This window comes from Paramisgurnus dabryanus, chromosome 23 (assembly GCF_030506205.2).
Source record: "Paramisgurnus dabryanus chromosome 23, PD_genome_1.1, whole genome shotgun sequence".
Taxonomy (NCBI): domain Eukaryota; kingdom Metazoa; phylum Chordata; class Actinopteri; order Cypriniformes; family Cobitidae; genus Paramisgurnus; species Paramisgurnus dabryanus.
Window position 1 is genome coordinate 14246403 of NC_133359.1, and position 7140 is coordinate 14253542.

Here is a 7140-nt window from a genome sequence, read left to right on the forward strand (position 1 = left end):
GAATGGATTCCAAAATGGTAAAATTCAAATGTTTAACTCTAGGGGAACTGGAAAATGAGCATATTTTCAAAAAAAGTGGAGTGTCCCTTTAAAACGTCCAACTTTACAGCAGAAATAAATATGTTTACAGCCTGGTACAAAAAGTGTTTTTGGTCTATATAGTTAATTTTACCCTTCATGACAACTGTGAGGGGATGAATTTTCTTTGTAACTCATCCGTTTAAATTATATTAACTCTTTCACCGCCAGTGTTTTTAAAAAACAAAACAAAAACTTTTTGAGCAAAAAGCAGAGATAATTCCATTTTTGTGACGGACTTTTCATAGAGTTCCCATTCAGAGCGATCTTTAAAACAGACACGGACATGCAGCAGCTTGCCATAGGGCAATACTTCCGGGTTTAAAAAGTTGCAGAAGGGTGCCACCTAGTGGATAATAGCGGTATTGCGGAAAGACAGAAAAACTCGTCATTGACGGGGAAGCGTTTTCTCTTGATTGACGAGATATCTCGTCAATGGCGGGGAAAGAGTTAAGCCTTAAAGTTCTGCATAATTAAGGGCGTTGCCAATTGAGTGGCGGTTGAACTGCCACTGCTGTCACTACTGTCGAGCTAGGCGGGCATAGTTTCAGCAACCAGCCATCTCAGCTTCACCCACGTCCCATCTCTTTACCCATTTTCACTTATCCGTGAGTGATGCGCAGCCAAGAAGGCGACGGCAGGCCATGCCAACTACTATTGGCTTCAAAAAAGCTCTTCATAAACTTATGGGTAACGTCAGGGATACTACGTCTTTATTTTTTAGTCTATAGTAAGCAAACATTTGACGGTATTGACTTCCATAGTATTTGTTTTTCCTACTATGGAAGTCAATTGGTACCGTCAACTGTGTGCTTTCAGCAATTTAGTTTTAAACATATTCCTTTGTATTCAACAGAATAAAGAAACTCATGAGGGAATGATGATAGTTTTCTCAATTTGGGGTGAACTATCCCTTTAAAATCACCTGCCTCTGATTAATGAGTAGGATCTTACACGATAATGTAATGTAAATGCTATTGGCTGTTTCAGAAAAGTGTTGACCCCTTTGATATGTTCAGCACCAACTTCCTGTTTGAATAGGAATTATGTCAAGACTAGGCATGCAGCGATTAACCGGTTTCACTATTAACCGCGCTTTAAAACGTCACGGTTAAGTAACCGTAAAGCCTTCGCTACACCGCGTGTTTTTGTTTCACGCACGCACGCACAAACCAGATCCACGAAGCACCAAGAGGCGCATGCGTCATGATGCATTGTATGACAAAGCTCCGCGTTCAAAAGAGTATGTGCGCATGACGCGTCTCTTGGTTGTTCGTGCATCTGGTTTGTGCATTGTATGACAAAGCTCCGCGTTCAAAAGAATATGTGCGCGTGACGCGTCTCTTGGTTGTTCGTGCATCTGGTTTGTGTGTGTGTGTGTGTGTGTGTGTGTGTGTGTGTGTGCACGCGCACCTGCATCCGTACATGAAAGAGCCACACTTCAATCGGTCTACTCTGTACAGCATTAAAAACCTCCTGCTCGCGGATCAAACCCGGGCGGGGCTCCTGGTGGTCTGACTGCATTTCATTACGTTAAATTATTTTAACGCGTTAATGATTAATTAATGAATAGCATGAGTTAACACGTTAATCTTGCCACCCCTAATATTTATATTTGATTTTTGTGTAATATTAAGCTACACCTGTCAAAATGACTGGCAGTACCTGGCCCAGGATGACCCTGTGTTATTATTCGTTTTGAGAGGCTCTTATCATTTTTACTTCATATATTTTACTTCAATACTTCAAACAAACCAAAATAATATAAATTTATTCAGTCCAAATGTAAAATTACATTTATTCAAAAGATCATTAAAATGAATAGCCTACAGGTTTTAAAGGCACCTATACTGTTTAAGTCAAAGGCAGCTAAGTTATTATTATTATCATTTGTCCAAGAATTGTAGAAAAAATACACAAACTGAAAATACAGAAAAATGTAGCAATTGATTAAAAATTTATTCATGTGATTTTATACATTAATGTTGTGAAATAAATGAATCCTTAATAACCGTAATAACCGTACAACCGTGATTATTTATCAGACTATAACCGTACCATCAAAATCTATAATCGCTGCATCCCTAGTCAAGACGATAAGGAAAAAGGGTTTTTAAAGGTAACTATGTGTGCACCAAACCAGGCATGTGGATCCATCTTTCGCAAGCCCTCCCCTCTTCAAAATCAGTGCACTGTTGTTCTCCCTCTATAGCTGTGAATCATCTCCGCTCTGCTCTTCTCATCTTACCTCTCATTGAGGGACGAGAAGATAATCCCTGCCTGCCCACTACTGTCAAAGGTCACCACAGTTTAAAGTTCACCATCCACATCATTTATACGGTCTTAAATTAGGCCAAATGCACATTCTGACTCTTCCTCTCTTGACTCTTTTTTTTTTACCGGCTGTTAATCTTCTTATCGTACTGAGTTGCAAATCCAGTGAGAAATCGCAAACTTAATGCAATTCACAGTGGAAGGCTCTTTTGATTGAATTATACCCCTCAAGGACCACCATGGCAGGCCCCATACGCTTTTAATTCTGAAGAGGCAAGAAGCGATCACATCGGTACACAGTACTCCCCATACGTGGAGTATGTCATTCCCGCCTATATATCTGTTCGGCCGGCCATATGCACTTGGATGAGCCGTTTCGGCCGTGACGGGTGGGGGGCGATCGGGAACCCTATCTTAACCCACATGCCGTCCTGCATTAGCTGTGTCTCAATTGAGGTGTCAGCCCATAAGTCTTACTCAGTGGGATGTCACAGCTAGATGATGGAGAGCGATTCTTCACTCCAGGGAATCTTGTAAAACTCGCATTGCCCCGGTCTCCACTCCCAGTCTGGCCTCTTTCTCGACGTGGTCTCCCCTTGTGTTAAATCAGAACTAGTGAATGACACGCTGAGATCCATTAAGCAACAAATGTATTTTGTTACTAACTTTTAAAGGTTCAGGGATCGCAGGGGTCTCGCTGGTTAAAGCACTACACTCAAAAACTCATAAAACTTATGTGGCTACAGGGTTTATCATTGTAAACCTGGCAGTCAGGTTGGGTGTAGTGGATTTAAGTGATTACAAATAAAAAGTATTTATTGTATACAATTGACAGATTTAAAAAATATAGTCTTTTATTTTTTATTAGTTTTAGTTTTATTATTACTGATAGGTTTAATTAGTAAAAGCAGTATCTGTTTAGTTTGGCATTTATTTGTTATGATTCATTCATTTTCTGTCGATTCTAACATAAAACATATAAAAGTATAATCATGCAAAATGCTATTTAAAAGTGTTTAATTTAATTTAATTCATAAATAAAAAATAGGCTACCTGTGTTATTTATATTCAAGTTATTATTAAATTAATTCATTTAAATTTAATTTTAAATTTAAATTAATTTTGTTTTAATTTTAACTCCAAGTCAAATAAAATCAAATAAATTTTTATTGAATTTCATAATATGTAAAATAATAAATTAATTATCATTATTTATTTTGTATGTTTAATTATTATTTATATAAATGAGTTATTAATTGTATTTATATTTAATTTTATTAATGATTATTTTTTTTTTAAATATCTACTGTAATCCTCCATACTGATCTCACGGAAAGTTGTGTTATAGTCACGCAAAATTTGATCAATTTATTTGTGTCCATTGCACAAAATTTAGCTTTTTTTGTGCCATGAGCACGAATGTCTTTTTCCTGACACTCGCACAAATTTCTATATATAATTTTTCGTGTGCGTTGCATGACTTTCTTTTTCGTTTGATTTTATGTATTGTTTTCTCATTGTTTTTTCATATTTTCTTACCATTGTCGCTTGGGGTTGGGGTTAGAATCACTTTCTGTTAAATTTTTAGACATCCTAACCCAAACCCCAGCTCTAACCCCAACTCCAGGCGAGAATAGTTTTAAAAGTGGAAGAAAAACATGTAGAAACCAATACATAAAAGTACATCCTAACCCAAACCCCAAATCTAACCCCAACCCCAAGCGACAATGATTTAAAAATAGGGGGAAAAAATTAGAAAATAATACATAAAATGACACGAAACTATTTATAGAAATTTGTGCGAGTGTCACGAAAAAGCTGAATTTAGTGCCATGGACACGAATAAATGTATCAAATTTTGCGTGACTATACCACAAATTTCTGTGAGATCATGTTGTAATTTTCAGATAAGACAATGAAAATCAGAACATTTGGCAATACTGAATCATTTACTTTAGTTTATTCTGCATTTGTGTTACAACTAAAACTTTTGTTATTTCAAAATAAAAGTAATCACCTATCATCTAAAAGGTTTTTAATACAAATTTCACTTTGTACACAGTATTGTAGAAAGTATGGCAGTTTACTGAACACACAATTTTACCTATGTCAACATTTATTCATGGGCCAAAGCTGCAGTCTTTTTTCCCCTCATATAGCTTTGGATATTTAAGTGGCAAAGTGTTTCAATAAGCCAGAGAGAAAATAGGATCTGGAGAACCTCCCCCTCAGTAAGAGTTCAATGATGTGCACCATTACTTTCAGTCAGCGACCCTTAACTGCCTCTCAGTGATGAGCCCAGCTTCTCAATCGTTCTCCCTTTTTCAGTTGCTTACAATTTAAGGTATATTGAATGGCTGTTATTAACTACAAAAACAAAATTCACTTACATTAAGACTTGCTTGAATAATTCAAAGTATTTTTGGTATTAAACCATTACACGTGACCTCAGTTGGTGTAAACATGATGTGTTAAATTAGTAGTCCAATGATGATGCCAAGAGTAAGAAATTACAGTTTGAGAAAGTTTTTCAAGGCCAATATTGAGATCTGAAAAAGTATAAAAAGTATCAATATCACTTATTAATCACCCATTGTCCTCATTCTTAATATCTCAATGGGTTACAAACCTACAAATCTGGCAGCACTTTTTTATAAATATATTGTTCCCAAATTAAGCTTTTTTAGAATTGGCTCGGTAATCTTATTTACTTTTCAAACAAGCAAGCTCCCCCTCAAATACAAAAATAGGCCTGCCTGCAATAAGGAGGAATGATTTGTGCATCTATTATTTTAACTCTATTTTTACCTTCTCTATCAGTTTGTTGCCTTTAGCACAATGCATTATAATAATCTGTAAATCAGTCTCTTATATTTTCAGTGGGAAGTAGAGATGTGTATTTATCCCCTACTGGTAGATTAATGACCACTGGTTTGACCTTACGACCTATCAGATTACAGGAAAAATGAGCTCAGAGGTCACCAGATTCAGATCAGTTCCATTCTGCTTATTGGTGCCACTGTCTTTAATTTTAGATCATAATGTCAAACAAACGTTTTTTATTCAAATCATTTTTTAAATGATATTTTACGACTTCCTCGACCTCAGACTGTGTCTCAACACCGCTGTCTGGTCGTTCCCCTTTCGCATGCTCTTTAATAGCAAAGTAAACAGTAAACGAAACTTCATTTACGGACATCTAGCGAACCGTGTGTATGTGTGTTTTTGAAGGTGAATCACGAATGAGCTCTTCCACAAGCGTCAGTAACACGTTTGGGTTGCATCATTAATTATCAAATGAGGAATGTGCAGGCCTTTTCATCTTAATCTAGAAAGCAAGGGCCACAGCACAGCAGGAATTCAGATGATTTAGTCCGCTTTGACTTAATCAGTCTTAGAAGCAGTACAATGGCAGTGCACAATGATGGATCACTTTCAAGTCACTGAGGAGTGTTTATATAGTCTGCTTTCACTGACTTGCTTACCCCGCTGACCGGTTAAGAGAAAACGATTTTGCCGGTCGGATTTTTTCTTATATCAAAATGCTTGGTCACGGGTGACAAATAAAGAGTAAATCTGCTACTCACTGGAGCTGCACAATATTGAAGAATAATGAGATAACTTTTTTTAATAATAATGTGGTGTACAGTACAATAATGCTTTATATTTGTAAAGTAAAGTATGTGTTGTCCGCATAAATGTTTTTTTTTTTTAATGAAAGCATCGTTTGCTCTGCCTGCCAGTCTCATACTGTGCATTGACCTTAAAGGATTAGTCAATTTTCTTAAAAAAAATAATAATAATAATTTACTCACCACCATGTCATCCAAAATGTTGATGTCTTTCTTTGTTCAGTCGAGAAGAAATTATGTTTTTTGAGGAAAACATTCCAGGATTTTTCTCATTTTAATGGACTTTAATGGACCCCAACACTTAACACTTAACTCGACACTTAACAGTTTTTTTTCAACTGAGTTTCAAAGGACTCTAAACGATCCCAAACGAGGCATAAGGGTCTTATCTAGCAAAAAAATTGTCATTTTTGACAAGAAAAATGAAAAATATGCACTTTTAAACCACAACTTCTCATCTATCTCCAGTCCTGTGATGCGCCAGCGCAACCTCAAGTAATTGCGTAATGACATTCCACATACCTCTTGACGTGATGACGTATTGCATGAGGTCACGCTGGCGCATCAACGGACCGGAAATAGACGAGAAGTTGTGGTTTAAAAGTGCATATTTTTTATTTTCGCTAGATATGACCCTTATGCCTCGTTTGAGATCTTTTAAAGTCCTTTAAACTCCGCTGAAAAAAACTGTCAAGTGTTAAGTGTGTTGGGGTCCATTAAAGTCCATTAAAATGAGAAAAATCCTGGAAGGTTTTCCTCAAAAAATATAATTTCTTCTCGACTGAACACAGAAAGACATCAACATTTTGGATGACATGGGGTTGAGTAAATTATCTGGATGTTTTTAAGAAAATTGACTAATCCTTTAAACTTTGATTATACGTAACTTTGTTGAAGTATTAAATTCATTGAGTTATTGCATACTTTGATATAAAGGTTGCATATTGTGATATATTAAAATTGCATCGATTCATTTTAATATATCACAATATGCCAATTTTATACCACATTTTAATCGTGCAGCCCCACTACTTACTTAATTTATGGTTAAACTATTGTGCAAATACTAAGAGGGGTCTCACCAATTAGCGTTTATACATTCCGATGTTTTCATTGCTAATTAGCACAAACGTCTTCAACAAAATGATAACTTTAA